The sequence below is a fragment of the Bactrocera tryoni genome, unplaced genomic scaffold (genome assembly GCF_016617805.1).
Source record: "Bactrocera tryoni isolate S06 unplaced genomic scaffold, CSIRO_BtryS06_freeze2 scaffold_461, whole genome shotgun sequence".
Lineage (NCBI taxonomy): Eukaryota > Metazoa > Arthropoda > Insecta > Diptera > Tephritidae > Bactrocera > Bactrocera tryoni.
In genome coordinates this window covers 10,972-37,936 of record NW_024396156.1, presented here as the reverse complement: position 1 = coordinate 37,936, position 26,965 = coordinate 10,972, and the positions used below count along the sequence as shown (strand labels likewise).

The 26,965-nt window shown below is 35.2% G+C and overlaps 1 long non-coding RNA gene across 1 annotated transcript; it reads right to left on the bottom strand.

Annotated features, from left to right (window-relative positions):
* On the bottom strand, positions 1-26,388 carry LOC120781173. The gene is made up of 5 exons (XR_005706019.1): positions 25,632-26,388; positions 2,392-2,838; positions 982-1,310; positions 723-861; positions 1-287 (listed from the first exon to the last, which is right to left on the bottom strand). It is a non-coding gene; the product is annotated as an uncharacterized LOC120781173 (long non-coding RNA).
* Between the last annotated feature and the right edge of the window lie 577 nt (positions 26,389-26,965).

The window sequence follows — 26,965 nt, the reverse complement described above, 5'->3', positions numbered from 1 at the left end:
TATAAAAATGCATTATTTCCAAAGTCAACATTAACATATATGTTCTTATTATGAGCAAACAACTTAACGCTTAAAATTATCAGTACATTAATTAGCATCTCATTGTATGTTTATTTTACTACATTATTTATTCTTATGTTGAGTACCAGATCTTGTACTTCATTCCAGTACTTTCTAAAGTTTTACGCTGAGTTGCTAATGTTTTATTATTCTTTATTTAACTCAATATGAACTTGGCAAGACACGCCCTGCTTCTGTTTTCGCCTGTTGCTACAACACGATGCTCGCTATATGGTTAAAGAAATGGAGGAAAAATATTTATATATAAAAATTAATGGCCAATTTGGAATTAAATATTCATTACATTATTATCTTATAATGTTATAATAATTTAAATATATATCTATATAATCCTTATAAAGCCAGCAACCGGCTGCAACTGTCATATATGGTATCTTGAAGGAACCTTCAAATTTACTTTTGTTAGCTGGCGTCAATAAAGATCTTTTATTTTACTTGCTGAGAAATAAATTCGGAGAATAGTATTTTTCTTCTAATAAACTTAAGTGAATTTCAGATCTTAGTTCCGGTAAGGATTTTAATTTAGATGTAGCCTTAATATGAGAAAAAATTATACACATATATAAATCAACAAGCCTCCATCTAAAAACATTCCGTAATTGTTACTTTATAATAAGATGTAAACAAAATACTCGGCTCACCTTTTGCAAAGCATGACGGACTCTTGTATACTTTTATAACTGCGGAAAGTGGTTGGTGGCGACAAGCGTTGGCTGCTGGTCGGCGCGTACCACACTGAACACACAGTATATTATGGTATTTAATTCCCTGGTGACCGCACTTCGCAATGCAATGCAAGAGCAAGAGATAAAGAGAAAAAAATAAATAGGTAAGAAAAATTGAAAACGAGTCAGAGATGACAAAAAAGAGCAGTATACACTCACACGAAGGCGCACTTACCTCGGACCATAGCTCAACACGACCAATCCCCTTGCACCACTGACTATAGCACGCCTGCCGTCTATTGGGACGCATTCTCAAATCGACATTTCACCTCACGCTTTTGTATGACTGTATTGCGTACAAAGCAACGAGAACGCTGACACAAAGTCCTCTCGACGGTCTCGTAAAGGACACACTCCTATTGAACGCACATTTCAAACGTGTCAGGAACGCTTAGTCCATAATCCTCACAGTACGCATTGTCCGCCTTTTCGATGTCCGCTGCCATGTGTGATTCCAACACGTTGTATGTAGATGTGTGATGGCGCAAACGTAGGCAAACATTGCTGTGGAAAATATTATAAAACTAAATATTTGTGTTAATAAAATATCAACATATGAATGTGTTGCGCACTCATACAGATATGCAAAACATTTCACAAAACTAATGGACGGTTAAATTGCAATACAAACAGTGGGTTGGTTACTCATACGCCGTGGCGAATTGTTTGTGCACAATTGTTTATTCGCCTATGGGAATGAAAAAATAATGTCATAATGTGCATGAACGATACTTTGGTAGCAACTCCGTTCAATGTAAATAAATTGACCCAAACCTCAGATTATCAATTTGGGAATAATTACCGCGTTTTCGGGATTTTTTTTATATTTCCAAGTCTACTGAATTTTAATAATGTTGATGCCAATATTTTAAACATTTGATATTTTAATCAATTAAGACATTAGTTTAATTTAATTTCTAAGAGATGGCAACCTTCCCCATAAAATTTTAACTTTGTTAGTTTTTTAATTTTAGAAGTTTTTGTTTACATTTTCGATTTTTAGCTTCAAATTTTCTTAATTTTTTTTTTTGGAAACTCTTGTAAAAATATTTTTAAACCTGAATTTTCGTACAAATTTGTATAATGCTTTTGTCAACATCCAGTGAGGTTATTAATTTTTGTTAAGTTAAATTTTTTTACAGTGGCAACGTTATTTCAAAAAAGTTGAAACTGATAATATCTTTCGCAACTTTATTGTTAAATATTTTGAATTTCTAATCACATTAATTTTTACCCCTGATTTTCATTTTTCTTTTTACACAGGTGGCAACTCTTCTGGCAATATTTTCAACTTTAAAGTTTCTTATACTCTTTGAATATTGCAAAAATTCTGTTCACACAAAAGTTTTATTATATTCAAATTTTTAAACAGGTGGCAACCCTCCTCACAAAATGTGAAAAAGTAATATTTTTTTTTTGATGACTTCCATCATTCTGTAACTTTTTTTATATTATTGATTTGTTATTTTAATTTTTAAAACAGTTTACTATCTTTCAATTTTTGATTGCTTGATCACCCACTATGTGTAGTATAAACAGCAAAGCTTAACTAAATGTATTAAAGTCGAAATTGTGCGACACTTACCCATATACTTTTGCCGCCCGCATTACCACGCTTCTCTGAACACTCCGACCAATCGCTGATGCGCCTTTCGTACGTGACGTGGTTACTCGTGGCCACTGTGGCTGTTTCTGGCTCACCCCGCTTCTGCCACCTGGCGTGCGGTAAATGTGGTGCGTCGTCCTCGTGTGTTGCGCCAACGGCATTTCTATCTTATGCCAACGTTGTTGTTGTACTAGTGATGGCGCTTACATGGTATGTTGCTTCCTGTTCGTGCCACTCATTGCTGCTGCCGTCCTTCGTGACTGCTACAGATAATGGAGCAAATACCTCGGACGCTACAAGGTCCCGCAGATATTCAATAACGAATTGTGGACGCATCTGCACGTCCTGTTCGAAATTTTCCAAATCGATGCCTAATTGTAGACCCTTATCGAACAGCATGTGATGACGTCTCGAATCGCCAAATTTCTGTAAAGGCCAAAAATGATGTGGTTGTAGAAAAATACCAAAATATCAAATTGAATTAGCAAAGTGAGCGGCTTACGCTCTGCAAGATTACTTTTTTCTTTATTTTTTGTTATTTGGTGGCATGGCAAGCAACTTCCGCACAAAATAGTGGTAAACTAAGTAAAGATACAGTTGTCGTGCTGTAAAGTGTACGGGAGGCATGTATGTAACACTGTAAAAGCAGAGGCAACTTATGTATTTTTGAAGAGCTATAAATATGTCTCTGTTAGGGTATGTTTGTGTCGGTGTATGGTCATAACATAAAGTTTTCTACAAGCACTCGCCAACACCTCTTCATCACCAATAGTCTATTTACATATTTATCAGTGAATGTGTATGTAAAGCTATAAAGTTTCTATGATATGTTGTGGTCAGCCGCATTGTAGGCGATTACTTGACAAAGCAGCCACATTGGTCAACTTTCTTTTTTTATAATCACCCTTTCGTTCTACATACGCTATTATGTATGTGTGTGTACACAGAATTCATAAAGCAATCTTCGCTCCTCTGCAACAAACCTAAACCACCTTCTCATTATATAAATTAATTTTCTATGACTTTTATGTCCTTCTCACTTAGAACTAATCTTATCCATCACAACCTTTCTCCTAGCTAAACTTTCTAAATTTATCGCACACACAATGACCTCGAAGCAAGGTTATTTTTGAATATTGACCAACAAATTTGGTCGTCAATGTTTATTAAGGTGTTCGTTATTTCCTAAGTTAATATTTTTTTTTGCACCGCCTGTGTTTTTAGTTTTTGTAAATTTATTTCTAAAATCTTCCAAAACACCAAACATATATTAAAACCTACGGACTGAATATATATGTTAATAATGGATTACTCACCAAATACAACAACTCACCAAAAGCAGCAAGCTTATTTTTACATACCCATAGCCCTTTCCACATTCACTGTTTACGTGTCGAGACAGTATTATGACACTACCTGGCTTGCTGATTTCCCTCGAGTAGGTGATCTACCGACAGTCTGAGCGAATGCAGCAATTTGTGAAAAAACAAAAGTGTTGCGAATGCTCGCAAAACCATGTAAATGGCAGCAACCCACTGTGGCCATTCTGCTACAGTTATATTGTGAAGCAATTATGCATTCATTGAGCTACTACTAGGGTAGGCACTTTCAATTGAGCTACGTATACTAGCTGCAATACAGGTGAATGTCTCAGTAAGTGTGATTTGAGCCAAACATTGTCAATATTGGCATTTGTACTCGTAATATACATACATATGTCTGTTGCTTACATGCCTTGAAAAGTGTGGAATAATACACCATTATTGATGCAGTTGGTTGGCCCTTTGGCTGGTGTGAAAGTTAACTGCAATTGTGTAATGAAAATGAGCAATCACTTCATAATCTTTCTTTTTCTGCTAAGGACCGACAGCTGAATCACAGATACACCAGCACTATCTTATACTTGTACTTATGTTTTGAGGTAATACAGTTGCCAGCTGTACGTTGCGCCGCATTAAATTCAATAATTAAACGCACGGAAAAGTGTATATATGTCTGGATGTCTAATAAAAAAGGATAAAAAAATCCAATTTTTGCTGCTTAAAGAACTTTTCGTTTTGTGGATGTCGTAGGAAATCAAATGCTCTTCAAAAAGGTTTACATGTTTTCGTAGACCTCACCTTTTAAAAGCTATTAACGACTCAAATTTGAATATATTGAAAAAAAACATTTTTTTGTGCTTATGAGAGCAAAGGAGATCTATTACTTATATTATTCATCCTCTTCAAATGTAAAATATTTAGTAAACAACTGCTTCGGTATTATTCGTTAAGGCTTTGTGAAAATAAATAGTGTTTGTTAAAGAATATTTAGTAGCAACGGTTCAACACCACCACCAGCTGAGTACTGGAATACTGGCTAAGAGAAAATGTGAATCCCAATATCGCCATTTTCTCTGAAGTAGATTTTGATTATGCTGCAGATATCCTTATCAGGAACATACAAAATGCTACCCATTTAGTATGCCAGAAGCTAGAACCATACAGATTGTGCACAAATTGGATAGACACCTCTGGTTCAATGAGGTTGCGAAGAAGCTCAGAGAGAAGAGACGTCTTCGGCATGCATTGCAAGTCGAGACGGATTTGATACCTGTACCTACGCTCTACATTTTTCATACATCAGAAATTCCAGGGATCAACTCCATAGCTGTTTACTCCAAAAATTCTGATTTAAAATTTCAAAATATTATAGTTAAATATAATTCAAGCCAAAAATGCGCATAATTGGAAATTGCAAATTCAAATGAGTATCCGTGATAATAGCTTATATGAATCAAGCGAATGTATGCAAATAAATAGAGATGTATACAAACACGCTTATATTGTAAAAATATGTATAAACTTCATTGCCTGCATCAGCATAAACATCCCAATGCATCCCAAGCGTTACGCAACTGGCTGAAACTGACGATGACGTTGAAGCCATAGCTACCGTCACTGTTGCTGCTATTGGCATTTTACGTATGTATGTTGGCACGCTTCAATTGCTAAATATATAATTTGAAAGATAAGTAGGCAGATAAGTAAAAGCAATGCTGACTGCCAACAGTGTACGCACACATAAGAAGAACTGTATGTTTCTTATATTTAATTTATGCCTTCGCACTACTTTGCATTTGCCATTTGACGTTTTTTCCTTTAATTTGCCATTAAAAGGGAGTTTCTGATTCTTTTTTTATATATTGAGCATTTTACACGCAAAATGTCTTAAACGTTAAGGGTTATTATTAATTATATTAAGTAGTCACTATAAACAGCACCCATCTATAACTTTTCGACCAAACCAAATGATAATTTAAAAAAAATTTTCTATGTCAAGATAGTACAGACAAATATTTACAAATATATGTAGTATATTTAGGCATCTGCAATTGTAATATCGCATTTAATTTATTTATACTTGTAATAGCTTTTACACCAATTAAATATTTCTGCAGTGATTAAACCACCGCCAAAGTGTTTTTCTGATTTCAGCGAAATTCTAGGCATCTCATAAATACTTGTTGAAGCCAAAGCTCATCGACGAATTCACACTCGAAACAAATATGCTAGAAAGTGAGGAAACGGATACAACCACACACATGCCTCGTCGAGCAACCAATTATGATGCATATTGCCAAGCAAGTAAACAAGGACAACAAAAAGAAACACCCACATTGTGTGCAACTGGTAACCCGCTTGGTGTTGATAGCGCGTTTGTGATTGTTAATTGGTTAATGGTCGGCGGTTACTCCTGTTGATCGCATATACACGTATATGTATATGGATCGACAATTAAGTTTTCGCCTAAACTTTGACGGTTATGCTTTTCTTCTGTTTCGCCTTCTCACTTTAGCTCACCGTCAAAAGGATGTTCTTAGGCTACCCAGAGGATACTTGGTCAAAGACCGGAAGTCGTGAGCTGCTTGAGCCATGTGTAAAAAAATCGTTTCTGGCCACTCCCAAGTGAATGGCGATCAGAGAACTTTCCTCACTTGCGTGAACTTCTACACATGACTACATCCTTCTCAATATGCTTTTGGAAGTTAATAAACTAATTGACTTAACTTGCGGCTATTCGTATATTGGCGACGCTGATGCTGCGACAGTTATGACAAGTGGCAAACTATACGTAAAGCTAGTTTCTTATAATGTTAACTCAGCTTTCCTGCTTTTGGAGTTGTCTATACTGTATGTCTTTGGCAACAAACGCTGTAAAACAAAAAAAAGTTTCCTACATTCTGAAGTTTAAAAACATAGTCGCTTTAGAATGATTTAATAATGATTTGGGTGGAAATATTTAGATATTTCATTTTTATGGCTTATATTTCATAGAAATAATATATAATTTTTAACTAAAAGCTCGCAGCAAAAAGGTACATCTTAAACTTTTGTGAGTATATACACTAGGGTGTGTCATTCTGAGGCAACCTTTTTTTTTCAACTGAAAAACAGGCTAAAAACTTTCGAAAATGTGAAAAAAGTCACTCAAAAGATGAGCTCTTAATATTAATATTAAGAGGTGCCTATTTCAAATTTTCTGTTTTCCATATAAATTACATGGAAAAAGAATCATTTTTTTTGTGGTGGTTATTGTGCGGAGGATATTCTACGTGCACGCGATGGCTGCCAGTAGGGATGGTAAACTCGATTCCGATTCTAGTCGAAAATCGAGTTTTCTCGTCAAATATTCGATTTTTCGGAATCGATCTTCAGTAGTCGAAGTCGATTATGAATCGATTCTTGACATTCGAAAATTTGAAATAGGCACCTCTTAATATTAATATTATGAGCTCATCTTTTGAGTGACTTTCTTTTTCACATTTTCGAAAGTTGTTAGCCTGTTTTTCAGTTGAAAAAAAGGTTGACTCAGAATGACACACCCTAATATGCACTCTAATGTATTCAGGAAATTAACTAATTTATCGTCATGCAAAATTGTTTCAACATTGACTCTTCCACCTAGTTGATACCTTCAACAATTTCTGTATTTTCCACATTGATTAGAACTATATTAAGACAATAACGTGTCTAACAATGAAATCTCCGCTCCTTAATACACATACTCGACTTCCCCGAAAACACTTTTCCGCAAACTTCATTTGTGGGTAATACATAGTTGCCTCGGTAACCATTACTACAGGGTCCGGCACTTGAAATGTAAACAATTAAAAAAGCCATAAATTCAGTTTGGAAAATTATTTTTTGGACGCCTTGAGACGGTCAAAAAACGAATCGCAAGCTGCCCGAATGTGACTTGCCGGTATTTTGGCCCACTCACGGACAATGGCTTTCCTCAACATCTCTGGTGTATTTTTTACTTCGGACCTTGCGCTTCAAAATGGCCCCGAAAGAATAATCCATTGGATTCGCATCTGGTGAATTCGAAGGCCATTGTGTGATCGTAACGAAGTTCGGAACGTTGCTTTTCAGCCATTCTTGGTTCACTCGCGCTTTGTGAGACGGTGCTGAGTCTTGCTGAAACGTCCATGGTTTGCGACTGAAATGTTCGTTTGGCCTCGGCTTCAAAGCAGCCTCCAGAACACTTTCATGACAATATGTCGCATTTACTTTGACGCCAGGCTGGATGTAGTAAACAATTGGAGAGCGCCCATCTGCGGTGACAGCGGCCCAAACCGCTGACTTAGATTCTCGTATGAAGTAAACCCTATCGTATTGCGAGTTTACGAATTGCTCAGTTGGAAATTTTTTTTCGTCAGAAAACACAATGTTCGGAATTTCACCGCTTTCGGCCAAGCGAAGCAACTGCATCGCTCTCTCAAGTCTTACTTGTTGCTGCTTCGGTGTGAGATCATGGGCCTTTTGGAATTTGTAAGGCTTGACCTTGAGATCATTTTTCAATATGCGTCGGATGCTGCGGTCGGATATTTTCAGTTCTTTAGCCATGTGACTGGCACTTCGTAGTGGATTTCACTCAAGTCGCTTCTTCACTTTCCGAACCATCTCACGTGACGTTGCAGTCTTTTGATAACATTCGCCATTGAAAGTTACGTTCTCACGGGCATAACTTTTGAAGAAATATAAACCGGTGATTCCACAGACCCATATACTGCGCCAAACTCTTGTTCTTGTAAACTTTCAATTTAAGATGCGGACATAAAATGCGCCAAGTCGTTTTAAACGTCCGTTCTAGTTGCTGCGAACGGCGCCTAATCGATTCTCCACGGTCTTCATGAACAGTCTCAGCTATATTTGCTTCAGTGCGTGCTGAATGGGGATGGTGTTGCGAATAGTGTGCTCAATAGGTCGATTATGTTGACGATGAGTTGAACGAAGCGCTCAAAACACATTCTTTACAGAACGTGGATTCTCGTAATAAAGTAGAACGGTATGTAAACGTTATTCAGGTGAAAGTCTCTCCATGATGGAATACCAAACCATACTGAACAAAAATAGCGTGAGAACTTGACACGACTCACGCGAGATCTGTCAAAAAAAGTAACTTTTCTTGAATCACCCGTTACAAGAAAGCCAGTAAAAAAGTGGAATGCATGGGGAAAGGTCAACTCCCAAAACCAAACTATGTTTGCTGCAATAAATATTGTCATGATTCAACAACAATAAAACGCCCACAATCGATTATGCAAATGCTCAGTGTTAAGCATGCAAACTGCTTAGCCAATGGTAAATAAAACTGGAAATAGAGCGCTAGATGAAATGGCACAGTTGCGTTGAATTGCTACAAAAATTGCTTGCCGCATGGCTGTCATAAATTTCGCGTTGCGTACTTAGCCAATACAAACGCGTAACACATATGTACACTGAAACATAATTGCAGTGGCAGATTAACTCCACTCCATGTGTGCATGGAGCTTGACTGCTGCTCATTGTAAGCCAAAGTAGCCGCAAGGCCCTCAATTATCTTGCTAACTGCATGAATATATGGGGCATATGAGAATGTGAGTAGCATAAATGCTCAACTGAGAAAGTAGTGAATATACGAGTATATACTGAACTAACACAGTTGCCTACAGACGCAGAGATATGCTCTTATTTGTTTGTTTGTTTGTGTGCAGTTTTAAGGGGCCTTCGCTGGTTGCTCGCGGCAGTTGAAAGTACATAGATATGTGCATGCAATTGCGGAAAGCGCAGAGTTGAAAGGACATTTACATACTACATATATGTTTTTGTGTGTGCCTTGTACATTCGTATATAAAAACATAAATCGTTTTTCATTGCGTCCTTGTTTTTTGCATGGATATTCATTTTTACGTCGATGAAACCAACAATGCTTCAGCTTTCTATTTGTATATATGTAGAAATGCATTAAATATATCACTTATTTTGTGTGCAAATTGATTAATATTTACTTATTCTCTCTTTCAATTAAGTATGAATATTTTGCCTTATTATTTCAGAGGAAGTAGTGTAGGGCTTTGCGTACGATTTTGCCTCGAAAACTTTTTAAGTTTTTCTATAAAAGTACACTATAAAACATTTCTGCAACATATAATTTTAACTCTGCGCAATAATTATCAACTTTAGCTTTACCGTTAGCAATATATATTTTTTGTCACATGGTCTTGCCAGAAAAATTTAAGTTCAAATTATATTTTTATACCCTGAACAGGGTATATTAAGTTTGTCACGAAGTTTGTAACACCCAGAAGAAAGCGTAGGAGCCCCTAAAAAGTATATATGTAAATTATCAGTATGTTGAGCTGAGTCGATTTAGCCATGTTCGTCTGTCTGTCTGTCCGTCCGTCTGTCCGTATATATACGAACTAGTCCCTCAGTTTTTAAGATATCGTTCTGAAATTTTGCAAACGTCATTTTCTCTTCTAGAAGCTGCGCATTTGTCGGAACTGCCGATATCGGAACACTATAACATATGGCTGCCATACAAACTGAACGATCGGCATAAAGTTCTTGTATCGAAAACTTTTGCATTTGACAAGATATGTATATTCACGAAATTTGGTATAAATTATTTTGTAAGTTAACAATGTAATCTCCGTAAAAATTATTCTGATCGAATTACTATAGCATATAGCCACCATATAAACTGAACACATAGTTACTAAAAGAAATGCGCCTGTGAAGGGTATATTTGCTTTGGTGCTGCCGAATTTAGCGTTTGTTCTTTTTTTAATTGACTTTTGCTGTGTGATATTGAACTTTTGACTCATTTGAAAAATAAATTAATAAATATTTTTGATTTACAATGATTTGATATGTTTTTATTAATTACACGGTAACATTGATACAAATAATGAAACACAGCTTTCCCGCTTTCACTAAAAAATACAATAAAATGGTATATTTTTCAGTTTTCTTAGCATAATCAAGGTTGTGTTGTGAAAATATTTTGGCACAACATAACAATTAAATAAAAGGTATATATAGAATGTAAATTAATATCTGCGTGCTATTGTCTGTCTTGGATATTCTTTAAAAATTAATTTTAATTATATATTGATTAAATTATACCATACAATTTGTTATATAATTTTTTCTATGAAAATTAAGATTTTTAGTTAAGTTCATTTTTGTAATTAATTACAAGATACACAACGCTTTCTGGCTATCAGGATGTCACGAAACGTATTATTATTGAGTCTTTGGTCTATGCTTTCGGCGAGGAAAAAGGCGACCATTCGGCCGAATATCGCGGCAAAGTGAGCTGAGGCCGAAAAAACTGCCTGATATCTGGTCAAAAAGCAAGGTTGTGTTGACAGTTTTCTTCGATTGTCGAGGTGTGGTGTACTCGAAATTTCTGAGTCCTGATGTTTTCGTTTTATTTACAACCAATATCGAGTCGCAACCACCGTATTCGCCTGATTTAGCTGCTTGTAACTTCTGGTTATTCAGCAAACTCAAACGAAACGGGAGAAACCGTGTTGAGTCAATTGAAAAGATTAAACTTGAATCGCTAAGCACATTGAAGGTCTTTCCGGAAATTGACTTTAACAAAAGTTTCGAAGATTTGAAAAAGCGTTGGCACAAATCAATTGGGGCCAAGTGGATTACTCTGAGGAAGAATATGGCTTTAGAAGAATAATTTAAGAATTATAATTATGAACAAAGCCTTAGTATTTTTTGCTCAAAGTAGTATATTATTGTTATTTATCAGTTTTTGTCGATTACAATGCAACCATAATAATAATATAAAAAATTATAAAATTGCATTTTCATAGTAGATGGACCTATTTAACTCAAAATAATAAATATTAGTAGCTTTTATTTTCATCAACCTCAATTACCATATTGCTTTAAAAAAATACTTTAATAGTCGGTCAGACACGCAATTCGTGTCAAAAATAACATTTCGCATATCCTGTGGCGATTATAATGTCAGCTGAAATTTGAAATATATGCCTGTTTATTAAAATTAATGTATTATTTCAATTATCCGCTGATATCTTGCGAACGCATTCAGTCGAACAAACAACAAAGTTTAACCCAATTGCACCGTTGCAACGAAATTTCGCCTAAAATTTTATGCTCAACTTTTTTCCTGTTTCGTTTACACTCATGAGCCACCAATGCATGAGCATGCGGACGCCATTAGAAAACCCCACACTTCTACCGCTGCGCACCATTTGGCTGCGTTACAACTAAATTTAGTGTTTTGTGCTGCAAAAGCAATGTAATTCTCCACTATAATTGCATTGGCGCGGCGGCATTAAGGGGAGTGTTGAGAGTACAAAGCTAGTGTAGTAGAGCGAGTCATTGAAAAGCAACATGAAAACTAGGATTATGGGTCTATGTGAGGCGTACAAGCCAAGATAATACACGATTGTCTAGTTGGAAGTGATTGTGCTGCACATAAGTATATTTGTTTTCTTCGGCGGATTGGCAAGCGCATATTGTTCGCGGTAGGCTTGCAAGGGCACGCACTACCGCGTCAAACGAGATATTTGTGGACGTGTGTACTCACGTATTTTCTCTGACAACAGATGGAGATATTTCAAATGTTACTCTTTGTTTCCATAGAAATCTTTGATGGTCAGAAGCAGTACGATTAGTATGTGAAGAAAACTTGGCATCCTTTGATTGACAAATTCTGAGAATTTGTCTGTGTAAGTGGCGACAGTTTAAGAATCAAGGCATATATTTTAGCGGGTTTCAGCATACTTTGAATAACTTTTTAAATAAACTAGCAAAATTAAGGTGAGGTTAACTTTTGAAATATATTCAAGGTTTTCAAAAACATTTTTAATATTTTCACAAATGAACTGAACAAATTTTTAATTGTGAAAACCTCAAAACAACGAAACAATTGTACGAAATATCTCTTGTAATCAAACAAACAGTCGTCGCACTCGCGACCAGGCTCCTACGTCATAGTTGACAATCATAACTTCGAAGTCGTAGATAATTTCGTTTATCTTGGAACCAGCATTAACAGCAACAACAATGTCAGCCTCAAAATCCAACGCAGAATAACTCTTGCAAACAGGTGCTACTTCGGACTGAGTAGGCTATTGAGAAGAAAGTGCCTCATGACGAATAAAATTAAACTCTATAGGTCACTCATTATTCCCGTCCTGCTATATGGTGCAGAGAGGCAGGAACAATGACAACATCTGATATATAAAATACTGCCATGCACGGCGTATACGCACCAAAGAACAAAGGAACAATCCTATATGGAACACCATGTTGTATGTGTAACTTCATAAAGTTCGTTTTTAGTGTTCAGATTCAAAAAGGTACAGCAACGCTTAAACTAATTAAATTTTAATGCTGCGTTGGCCGTTTTTGTAGTTGTCAGTATCTGTGACATATATGAATATTTGTGTATTTCTTTTAAACATATTTATACCAAAAAAAGTTATAGAAAATCAAGTGAGTTTACCTATGAAAGAAGTTTTGTAAGCGTCTGCATATTGTATTTGGAAATCATTTCAGTTGAGTGTGTGTTTTACAGTTGTGGCCGTCCATACCATATATTATATGACAGACAACAACATCCAAACGATCATATGTATTTATTATTTAAAAAAATGAAAAATGAAAATAAAAAAAGAAAAACAAAACATAAAAGCAAAGCGTTTGAAAAATTGCTTATAATAGTGACAATATGTAGTTTTTGTTTTTCCTTTTTATAAAATTTTTTCTCTTTGTTTACTATTTATTATTTGCATTCTGTGCATTCATTCTCGAAGCATTTTGCCGTGGTTGTTATTTACATCGTTTGTTATTATTGTTGTGCTGTGCGAGATGCCAACGAACCGCCAACCCCATCCACTATAAGCAACATTGCCAACTAACCTAGCAATTGCATAATTGACATTCTTGTAGCAGCGATTGTTTGAAAAGCACCATGCGCCTATGGCTATGCTACTATTTGCTAACTGGCGAGCAAATATCATCCTTGTCCTTTTTAAATATTCTGCCCAGATTTAGTTTTCCGTGTTTTTTTTTAATTTTTGTCTTTTTCTTTCATTTGCACATTTTTCAAATATTAACTTTCATTTCCATTTCAATTTTCTTGTGTAGAAATTTTGTTCAGTGGTTATATGTAAAGCGAATGATTGTTTATCTTGTATGTGGGAGTGAGTGCGTGAAATAAGTTTTCTTTTAAAAAATAAGTGTCTAACTTAAGTGACCAGAAAATAAAATAAAATAATTGTTATGTAGAATTATGTAGAAAATTAATTTCATAAAAGGAGCGAGTTTAAAAAAATATAATAAATAAAGTAGATATTCAAAAGAGTTTGAAAATCAAAATTATTAATAATGATAAAAAAAATGAGTAGAAAATGGAAATGGCTTTTAGAAAGAGAAAACAAGAGAAAACGTTAACTTCGGCAGCACCGAAGCTTATATACCCTTCACAGGTGCATTGCTTTTAGTAACTATGTGTTCAGTTTATATGGAAGCTATATGCTGTAGTAATCCTATCTGAACAATTTTTTCGGAGGTTATATTATTACCTTAAGCAGTAATCCATGTCGCATTTCTTGAAGATACCACGTCAAATGCGAAAGTTTTCCATACAAGCCCTTGATTCCGATCGTTCGGTTTATATGGCAGCTATATGCTATAGTGGCCCGATATCGGCAATTCTGACAAATGAGGAGCTTCTTGAAGAGAAAATACCGTTTAGAAAATTTCAAAACGATATCTTAAAAACTGCCTAGCCCCTCAGTATATATACAGACAGACGGAAGGACGGACAGACGTACATGGTTAAATCGACTCAGCTCTAGATACTGATCATTTATATATATACTTTATAGGGTCTCCGACGATTCCTTCTGGGTTTTACAAACTTCGTGACAAACTTTATATACAATAATAACAACAAACGAGTTGAACGAACCAACTAACAGACAAACTTACAACAATTAAATAAACGACAAACAAATATCTGCAACAAGGAAGTTAGTTTACCAGAAATAGTAACTAGGAAAATAATTACCAGAAGCAAGAACAACCAGGCACTGGTCGCTGACATTCCGTTTGCTTGGTTTTTACTTTTTTCTTTTTACGTTGACCGCTACACTGTCAAACGGAAACAAAAGCAAAGATAGTTTAGCGGAGAGAAGAAAAGTAATGCCTGGTCATACAGTTGGTTAAGCGAAAATACAGCCGCACACGAACCAACAGTACGCCTATCAACTGACTGCAATTCTCTGTTCCAAACGCGGTAACATTTTCACAATCTACTCGCACGACTGCTTGCCTGTATTTTCATTTAATTTCTCTGTAGCCATTTTCCAAATCGACCTTTTCACGTTGGATCAGCTCGCCTGCAAATTGTTGGGAAGTGCCTAGAAGTATAGGAATGCCAGTTGAACATTTTCACGACTGTCAGCATTAATGGCGCTGTGGATTTCAGCGAGCCACCGTCACCTTCGCCGAGCTGCGGTACTAATTGTCACTGCTAAGCGATGCCGAAAAGTACGAGAGAGATAATAAAAACAAGATATGTAATAAGTGCGAGCTAAAATTTGTGAACACTTTTTGGCAGTTTTTTGTATTAGTATGCAACTGAAAATTACAATCGACTTTTGAAGAAGGTTACAAATATAAATATCGAAAGCTGAAAATGTAATTTTTATTGTTGAAAATAAGAATTTATTTTACTCTAAATGTAGGAAAATTGCATTAATTTGAAATGAGAACAGAAAAGCAAAACAAAAAACAGCTGAGAGTCATAGAAGAAATATTAGAATAAAGCAGAATCTAGAAAACCAATTGCATATCCAAACACAACGCAAGTCGAAATAGAAAAGCATTTATAGTTTCATATTTGAACAACGTTAAACTTGTGTAATATTTGTTGTCATCGTAAACGAGATTGCGCAAGACGCCGCTCACATGAAAAGGATGCGCGTTAACTTGCCGGCACGCTGTACACTTAAGCAGAATAATTAGATTGACAAAATCTTATTAGGAAAGCAATCTAGCATTGAGCTATGGCAGCGCGGCAGTTCTGTAACAGCAAGGCACTCTTCGGAGCTTTGTCGCGAGAGAAGCGCAAACGGGGAGGAAAAGTTGAAACATTGTTGTCCACAATAACTATCTGTAAATCTAATGCATTCCAATAAGTAACCGCAAAACGGAACATTTCTCCACGCAGAGAAAATAGGTGCGCGTTGGGGCTCAGCACATAGAACCACAAGCAGCTAAAGGAGACAACACAAGTGCATCTCAGATTTTTTTTTAATGTAAACACTTCTTTGCATTAGAACTACACTGGACAGTCGTTTACCCAGCTTGGGAAAACTTGTACTCGTTCGTTTTTCAGTTATAAGCTGAAGTTGTTTGTTGGTGCGCTTCTAATTTTGGGATGCCTACACTTACGTATATGAATGATATGTGTAAATGTGTGTATGGTATTGCTGTTCACATTCTGTGCCTAATCGTTTTTGGAATGCCGGGTGTTGTCTTGAGCACCTTGCTGCTCACTGCGAATGTTTTGGAAGCTGAAGCAGGAGATATGCGTAAAGTGTAATATTTTTAAAATAATTAAGCCCTTAAGCCCTTCTTTGTACAAGTAGTAAAAATTCTTATAAAACGGATAGTCAGGATTCACCATACATATGTATATTATATATATTTCATCTACATCTCATCGGCGTGACCGGCAAATAACCTTTAAACAAGCCTTAGATCTTTCACGTTTAGACCTTAAAGATCAAGTTGTCCAATAAATGTTTCTTGAACTAATAATAACGGACACAGCAAACCTATTAAACGATATTATAAGGATCGTCAAAAACGTCGCCAACTTTTTACGAACATTCGAAATAGGCAGGAGAAAATACTTTTAACAAACCAAACGAAAACTCAGTCATTACAGAAAAAAAAAGTTAATAGTTTCTCAGCACCACATCGATAACGGTGTAAGAGGTGGAAAATCCGAGCTTATAATTTGGGCGTGTGAATAATATATGTATATGGTCCACTGCAACAGTGAAGATTACAGTGGGATCTCAATAAAGTTTGGATTGATTAGACGAAAATGAAAAAGAGTGATCAGACTTTAAAATATTTCCAATAATATTATACATTTTACGAAAAACATTTAAACTAGTAAAAATCTGAAAGAGTTGGCTGATGCTGATGCAAAAGCCTCTCAGAAAAGCATGAAGATAGAAACACATACATAGCAACTGAAATGCTTAGAAACATTTACTCATAATTTTCTCTTGGAAAATTACTAATATGGCATCATGTTTTAAATTATGTTTGTCATTTTAAGGGGTTATGTACTGTTATAAGGCCGAATTAAAGCAAATTATTCAATTTTTTTCTGAGAAAACTTTTCAATTTATTTGTCCAAAAATTTGAGCAGAATTATCGTATTTCTCAACTTTTGCGGTGACTATGTCTCTGAACAGGATCATCTGATTTCCCTTAAGTAATGTTAAGTCTAGCAATTAATTGGAGGAATAAGCAAAATAACTGTTTTTGACAAAATAGCGGTTTCTAAAAAAAATCGATTTTTTCTTAAATTTCGTACTATCAAAATATTTATTGATTAAAAAAAAATTATATTAATTACTAAAAAATATATTTAAGCAGCTCGTGTCAAAAACGAAAACACAATTTTGAGAAACACGCGTTTCAAGTTTGGAATGCATTTCGAAGAGCTTTGAAACGCCGTCGAAAATATTCCCCGAAACGATAGGAAATTTTATATATCTATGTTTTCTTAAATATATACATTAGGAAATTAAGAGAAAATTGGCGTTTTGAAAATTTTGACTGTATATAACCCGTTAAGGCTAAACATTTCGTGTTGCTTCTGAGTCATCCAAATTTTTGCGCAGTCAATATTTTGTGGTAAATAACAGCAAAATTTCTGTAAGGCCTCACTTCATCCTAAAGTGGCAAAATTACATCAAAACTTCCCTCAATTCATTCGACAAAAATTTCAATTTCATTATTTCATTCTCAACACAGTACTAAAGTCTGCGTTCTGATGTCTTTTTTGCCATTTATATATTTAAATTCCCTTTTGTATATTCGAAATATAAGTACAAAAATCGAGCATCTATACTAACGGCTAGAAAAAAGGGCAAGCGTATATGAGTAATATAGAAGACATAAAGCTCGACTGTGGTATTAGAAACGAGTGGGTTCGAATGAAGCGAAGCGAAGTAAAGTGTAGTGATGTGACAGCGGGTTAGCAGGTGACGAAACGCGACAAAGCGGACGAAGCGTTATTTGATTTGCAGTCAATCGCCTTGAACGCATTGTATAGGGATTGAGAACTAAAGAAACAAGGTAAGTCAGCAAATATGAAATACAAATACAGATCACACACATACTGTATATATGCACATCTATTGCGTTTTCTTGCAGTTGCTGAAAAGGATATGTTGCAGAGTGCACTTGTGGACATACTCGTAAAAGGAAAATACTATTATACTCGTATATGAAAGAGTGAGCTTTGTATGTAGGTGAATGCATGTATGTTTGTATTTGCCTGGTTTTTGCCATTTTAAAGGCTACAAAATTACAGCCTTCTCGACAAGAAGGCAACCTAGTTTTTAATGGATTAATATTGTCTTAGTTGTGTGAAGCGGACGCTCAAGAATTAAATATAATGATATAAAAAATGTTACACATGATAGTTCTTAGCATAAGATCCATAATAAAAACAAAACATACAAAGTGATCCCAAAATAGTATCAAAAAAATTACATTTCATCTTTGAATGGTTTGGAAATATTTGTGTTAAAAATTTTAAATTTTGTACCGAAAATTGATGATTTACGGTAAACATTAACTTTTTCCGTTTAAGGGGGTAATCTGGTTTCGAAGCCCGAGTTTTAGGTATTTTTTTTGACGCGATAAAAAAAAACCAAAAATTTTTTTTGACTATCCATTTTTTGTACATGGTTTTTATTGATATTCTAAGACTACAAAACATAAAAAATATAAGAAAAAAAATTAAATTTTAAAAAGTGGAGTTCGGCGAAGTTTTGCGAAATCCGTGAAGAGTAAAAGTGTAGTTATCGCACTACGAAACGTTTTTGAAAAAAAAAAAAACAATTATTACAAAATGGTGGAGGTTTGAAAAAACAGTTTCGTATTTTCCGTGTTTTTTTTTTGTGGTTCGGAATTTAAAAAAAAAAAAGCTCTTCGTATTGCGATACTATAATGTATAAATAATTTGAATTTCGCAAAGTCCTCTTAGGAACATTTTCTTGAAGGGTTATACTATAAAAATATGCAAACAAAAAAATCGATTTTTTCGAATTTCTAAACCAAAATACCCCGTGAAAGGAAAATGGTGTAGAGTCGTATCGAATACTTGTATACGGCTTACGATGATCTTGCTCTATCAGAACCAACATGCAATTGATCGTTTCGACGGTTCAGAGATAATGATTGTGAAGTGAGAAATTAATAACGTGGAAAAAGTTGAAGATGATACTTTGAATCAAAAACAAATGACAGCCATGTTAAATGTTGACAACAAACAATTTCAGACCATTTGGAAGCTATGGGAAATATCCAAAAGCGTGGAAAGTATGTGTCACATGAATTGAATGAAAGTCAAATGAAAAACCGAAAACACTTTTGATAAAATCAAAATGCGTTAAGGTTGACTTTACAAGAAGTACTCAGATCTGGTTGCCCAGTACCCATTTATTTATAGATTTTCCTTATCCTGATCCATGTATGCATATCTTAATACTAATCTACTGTACATAACGACAGATGCACACATATCATAATCATAAGCGTTGTATCCTGAAGATAGAACATTTTCTGATTTAAGTATTTTTCCTTTTTTTTATCTTTCAATTTGATCGTCAATCAAAAATACTATTTTTCTTTCCAGTAATCCAGGTTAATCATTATAAAGTGGCTCATAATATATTTTACTGCAAAGTCTTCAAACAACAATAGAAGCAAAAACCAATGGCAAATGCTCTCATCCAAATAAGCAAACACATACTCTATTCCGTCATCCTTATAAAGTATCAAGTAGACTTCTTTGTAGCTTAAAGCACCCGTTGAGTTTTGTTTAAACGATGTGCGCTCGCTTGTTTTTGTTATTTCTTTGAATAATTTCATGTCTCTTAAACAAAGTGTACGAACAAATGATGCCAACAAATTATTTAGGTTGCCAAACATTTTATGAAATAAAAAACATTTGTCGCATAAAAGTAAAATGCTAGTGTCAACTGCCGAGTTCGTAACCACATTGAAACACCAAGACTTGGTGGCGACACTGCGACGCGACAAAAAGTCTCTTCTCCGTCACGCTTGCTTTCAGCAGCAAATAAACTGGCAAATATCTCTGAAATAATAAAAATGTGTAACAGTAGAACAGTTTATTATCGCGTAGGAATCGGTCTACTCCAACTGCCGGATATGTGAAATCTCAAGCAGCTAAGGAGATTGTCTGCTGATTTCAAAGCCGATCAAGCACAGTGACTAAGGGCGAGTGGAATGACTGATATAATTGTGAATTAGTACAAACAAAAATAATATAACCCTAAGATGAAAATTTATGAATTAAACTGCAAATTGTTTCTGAAAATAGAGTTTCCAAAAAAATTGATGAAAGTATATCTATTTAGAGTTTAAGTGAAGAAATTTTTATGTGAGCTATTCTCTTAACGATTGTAAAATAAGTTTTCAGAAGATAGCAAAAATCATGTAATAAAAGATGTGAGTAGAGTTACCAGAAGCAAAATGTTTGTCGAAACAAAAAATGTTAGAAAAACAAATAAAAGTTTCTAAATTAATGAACAATATTTGAGAAAAATTAGTTTAACTTGATTTTTAGTTGATTTATACTTTCATCTAACCACAATATACTTACATACTTAATAATATTTTCTCTAAAATGATGTGGCTTAGATATTTGCAGCATACATATGTATGTATAGCCCCTTAATGGGCTTCCCCGGGTAAAATTGAAAAAAAGTTATTCATCTAAGTCTTTAAGAATGCTATCTCAAAGATATGTGTAAAATTGAATAAAGAACATGCGATTCTCGAGAAATGTGGACAATCGATTTTAAAAATACAGTTTAGAGAAAAACGCGTTTAAGGACGGCGCGCTTAGCATAGCTAGCCACGGGCGCACCAGTTTTCAAGGCTGTAACTCCGAAATTATCACTCGGATCAACTTGAAAATTTAGGACAATATTCTAAACTATTCAGTAAACGCCTGTAACCCCGTAAGTTTCTATCCTCCCTTGCAGGAATTTTAATTTAATGTTGCGATGAACTTTCAAGATATTTTATGAAGATTGATCCGACTAATATATGGAATTTATGTATATAAAATATTTTGGATTGGTGGAGTACTCAGACGAACTGAAATTAAAAAAGATAGAATAATACCACTTTTTTGAAAATTTGAAGTGAACAAATTTATAATTCCGATTCCACTTTCATAGAGAGCATTAAACTGCCTATCAGACTTTTGACTCATCAACAATCATCGGGATGTATGGTAAAAAACGAGCCGAAACCATAAAAGCCACGCCAAAGCCATTCAAAAATCGAGCTGATACACACTGTTTTTTTCGATATTCGTGGTTTGGGGCATTATGAATTTGTTCCGGAGGGACAAATGGTCAATACTGAGAACTGTTTGGCTGTGTTGAGGCGTTTGTCTAAGAACATCTTTTAAAGACATTTATAGTATTTTACCACTGAGAGCTATAATGTTTGCACGTGGCGTCTAAATAAATTGTATGTTTTGACAAGAAAAATGATTGAGTTTCTTTATAATGGAGTCAACTATTCATTTGCAGACGGCTTACGATCGATAAACACTTGTTTCTAACGATCTGCCAGTATTCTTTGTTAATAATTGCAGATCACGACTGCCGGTCTTTGACCAAGTATCCTCTGGGTAGCCTAAGAACATCGGTTTGAAGGCGAGCTAAAGTGAGAAGTCGAAAAATCCCTCCAATGGTCTTCCTCTTCCTCTGCTTCCCCCCGGCGGGTACTGCGTCGAATACTTTCTGAGCTAGAGTGTTTTCGTCCATTCGAGCAACGTGACCAAACCAGCACTACCACTTAATTCGCTGAACTAATCTATGCCGTCGTACATATATCACACACAGTTCGTCGATCAAATTTGACTTGGACCGCTCCATTAAACTGCACGCGCAAACTCTAACCAATAAATTTTATTTTTTTTATTTCTTTGTAGAAGTTTCTCATACCTCAATTATTGTGTGAAATCTTGTGTTTCGAATGAAATCACACATCGTAATTTTGCAGAAGTATTAACAAAGTGATGATAAGTGGCATAAGCGCGAGGGCCTTAAACTTTTTTTGAACTGACGTTGCATTCCTCTCTAGCTAATTTTAAATGTATAAATAGAAATTCTTGTCATACGTAGGTATCTGCTTAGTATCCTGTTTTACGATTTAATAACATGTGTGGGTAAATATATTGATATTAAAAACAGGTATTGTCGATTTATTCACTTCTATACGATTACATTGCAGATATGGAGACTACCCAAAACAAAAATACGTGACAAATTACAACTTCAACACTTAAATAACCATTTGTCCATACGCCACATAAACCTTACCTGTAAGCATACCGAAAAGACAACCTACTACTACATACTGCATATGTTAAGCACTTAACAAACCGCCTGAAAGATGTTCTCCAACCGTGAAACCATACATAAAACGTAGCCGAATACAAGTGGAGCGAAACCCGATATTTCACAGTTATTTGGTACTCGAAACAAATCGACTACGTGTCATAAGAAGCACGAATTTAAGTAGCTACATAGGAATTGCGAATATGTGGACTGCCAAGTGAGGGCCACAAGTACAGATAAGAATCAAATAAAAGTGAAAACGAAATAAATTTAACATGCAAAACTTGTTTACGTTCTTTTATCAGCAGGTGGGCAATCAATGCACGAGTATATGTAGGAAAATAGGTGGATGTGCGTCGGATGAATTACAAACAGAACTTTGGCACACGAGTCTTGAATTGATGTTCGGAGGTATATGATTTCCACTTCCAGTGAATGAATTGAGCGTGTCACATTAGAGTGTCATTCGAGAAGTCAAAACTCAGTTTGAGTAAATGTATTACCTAAAAGGTTTTCTTTCTGCTTTGATTCACTAACACTGTAAACAACACAATGATTGTTAAAAATGGGTGAAATACTACACAAGTATGTCACCAAAACCAGTAAGTCTGTTTGCCAAAATTATTGTTACTAGTAACTGATTGAATGTAGTCGAAATATTGTGACACATTCAAAATTGTTTGTCTGCTTATTCACGTTATTGTCATGACATTTTCGTAAACGTCGTCTTTTTGGCACATTTAACGATTGATTGACTGAGCCTGTTGTTTCAAGCTGTTAAATGTTACAGGCGTACGTATGAATGTGTTGTACCTGTTTTCTATGTACCATAACGTTTATGTTTTTGGTGGTGGTAGTGCTTAGACTGTGTTGTTTTGCTTAAATTAGAAAACGTGCTGGACTCGGCTTTTAGCGTCTGCTCTCCGGACATCCTTAGGAATATGCGTGAAAGTGTGAATGGGAGCGTTTACTAGCAAATCAACCACTTTCAATTAAAAGCGTGAATTATTATTATTAAAGAAGACAAATCTTCCATACATAAAGCAACGTAAACAATTCTTGCTAGACACTTAAGTTCGGAGAAGTAAGTGGTTAAAAGATTGCTTACAGAAATTTGGGTCTCCAACACATTTCGTAACTTTTCAATTCATTGAAATTTATATTTTCAGCTAAGTAAATTTGTATTGAAAACAAAGTTGTGGTGGCGAAAACGACAAGCAATTGGCAGTGACAGTTTCCTGCAATGACTTAAATTGAGCTCCTAATAGTCAGATACCATCATCCAAAGAACTAAAATAAATGAGGTTAATAATTTTGAACACAATGCGAAGATAGGTTAGTTTAAATTTGTAATAGATAATGAAAAAATAAAATCAAACATAAATAAAAACGGTCACAGAAGTTTGAGTGAATTAGTCATATCATTGATTCATTTACTATGTAAATAAAAAAAATTTCAATTCCGATTATTGCAATGCAACGAATATATCTGAGTCGGAAACCTTTGGTTGAATCAAATATATTAAAAAGATACTGTTGTATTTGCCAAAATTGCTTATATTGTCAGTTTTGGTCGGCAAATATATTTTTATAAAAATTAAATATTAATTTAGAGAGTTTTTTTACTGAAGTTGGAAACTAAAAATAAAACAATACTTTTATTTACATGTCTCGTTACGCTTATAATAGAAGCGCGTAGAGATTATGTATGTAGCAGTAAATACGAAACGCAAAGAAACTGTTTACTGTCAATCGAAAGACATTCCAAAAGCACAGGCATATATGGAGGTATGTAGTTATCCACGTGGTATTGTACGTAATGTTGACTGTCAGACACATTCGAGAAATGGGACTTTTGTGGTTGCGAATGATTTATTTGTTTATCTACGAACGTATACGAACTAGTTTACGTGCCTTGCTAGCCTTCTTTCAGTCAGTTCGTATGTCTGGACTATTCAACCCGAAGAGCGAATACGTTTCCGAGGCATAAACGGAATGTCTATAGAGGTATAAAAAATAAAGTAAATATAGAAGAAGCTGATAAATAAGAGTATAAATCGAAATAAAAATTCGAGTACCATCAACAATAAAATTCTTTTAATGTTCGTAACTTTAGTCAACAAAATTCTTACATGGAGCAACCGCACAAATATTCAATAAAACAAGTAAGAAAGTGCTAAGTTCGAGTGCAACCGAACATTTAATACACCTGAAACTTGCAAGATTCAAAGCCAAGGGACTACTTTAAGGTGTAAAACGCCAACAAGAAGATCGGAAGCCACCTTACCTTACATACAATCACCAATCATATGGAGTAAAGTCAGCCGGATGTTCAAAAATCCTGATGAGGTTAGGTCATGTCCTTGCAAAACTTTATTTATTTTAGGCACAAAGATACACTGGTAAAAGTTTTGTAATTTTCATTGATATAACTCAAGTGTTGGCCAATATATGCAACACAACGTCACCCGGAAGTCGAAAAATCGTTATATGAGGTAAATGGGGGCTAAAGGAAGTATTGATTCGATTCGATCCCGACTTCGATTGTATATCTACTCGGTAGGTCTACCCGGTATTTAAATACTCTCTCACACTAAACGAAAATTATATAAAAAAGTAAACTAAAAACTCTAGGTGGGTCAAGCTCCTCATCACATTATTATAAATTTTTCTGATGTGCATGCATTTTTTACTTTCTTACTCAATTTATTAATCAAACTTTGTTATTCATACATATTTCCTAAACATGTTGGTATACTTGTACAAACTGCTTCAAATAATAACGGAAACCCGAAACCGGCCCTAAAGGTCAACGCACAAGAATAGACGCGAGCGTCACTGAAACCGAACTATTTTTTTCCCGCATACTTTAACAAAGTGCATCTCGGTTCATGTCAGAGCCATAAATTGGGTAAGCTTTTGTGGATGCGGTGAATTGTGTACGCTTAAACCAGACCAGACCAATACCTTACACATTTGCACGAATGTCGCGTGCCACACGTAATCATAAATTTTCAGTAACTGACATTCAATTCCGATGCAAAGCAAAGAGAAGGAAGAACCGTTACTACACACAAAATCGGACAAGAATGGAGGATTCAGGCTGATGCACTTACCGCCGAATGGCGACGCCCACCGTAAATGTTTGTTGCACGATTAGAGCATGTGAGTAGCATATACTACATATAAATATTTTTTATTGCATTAGCACACTCACCTGCATGTCAACGCGCATGGCTCCATATAATCGTAGTGTGGCGTCCACAGGTAGAGTGTGCCATCATAGGGCATGTCATTATAGGCGGCACGCTGATACGGACGATAGCCTTGCTGCTCCGGATATGGCTGAATATTGCAGATGCGATAGCGTACGCTTTCGCCCTTGCAGCCGTTTGTGTTGAAGCTGTGGCGTATTTGTTGCATGACGCTGTCTTCGTAGGTTCTTGAACAGGTCGGACCACCCCGACCAACCGGACTATTGGCCATGTTTGCTTCTCGATGAGGATGGGATGCTGCTATTGCTTTTGGCACGCTTTTGCTGCAGCATGCACTAAATTAATAAGAAAGCGTTTCAGCAGACTTCGAGAGCACGTATCCGAATGTTTCTTATTCGGAATCTAAAGGAAAACATTTTCTCTGAATAGAGCCCCATAACTCTTTATCGCTGAAGCGTTAAGTTTTGTTCACCTAAATATTGACATACTTGTATATGCATATATAATTCGTGATTCTACCTCTATTAATATTGGTCGATTTTTATATGATTTCTTATTGGCCAAAACTCGGTCCGAGAGATCATTGAATCATTGATCATCTGAAAATGCTCAACAATAATTTGGAGATTTGGATTTAAAATTTAATTAAAATTGGAATCGAGCCCAGATGCCAAGTTTTGGGATCTCTAGGTATTTCGTTGCTGGTCCAAAGGATCTATCTAACGTCGGTAGTTATAGATTATGTAATTAATATTCTAGAATACTAGAAAGAGGCAGATATACTATATTTTTGTTATTAAGTATAAGAGGATAAAAACTTTATAGGCCAGCCTTTCGGGCTTAAGTGACATCCACCTTTTTAGTAATATGTAAACCTACAGAAAGCAATAACTTTTAAATGATATTCAAACTGTGAAATGAGTAATCCATTTCTCGATCGGTTAAGTTTGATCTGTCACCAATAAGTGTACTTTAAGAAGTGTATGGTCTTTCCTGTTAAGTGTCAAGAATGTGAGAATATTGCAGTATTTCTCATTTTGTGCGAGGAGTTTTCAAATTATGATTCTAGTATTTACATTAAGGAACTACGATTTTTTGTGCTTTTCATCCTGCCACGCCAACATACGATACTAATCAAGCTCCTTTTAAAATATATGAAATTTATACCATACATATAATAATTATATTCACTCACTTCAAATTCATTCTACAAATCGAAGGCGGTGTTCCACGTAAATATCATCGAGATATTTTCATTGAAAAATGGCATCTAAAAATATAATAAAAATACGAAGTGGAAATGAATACAGAAAACTAGAGTAATCAATTTAAAAGC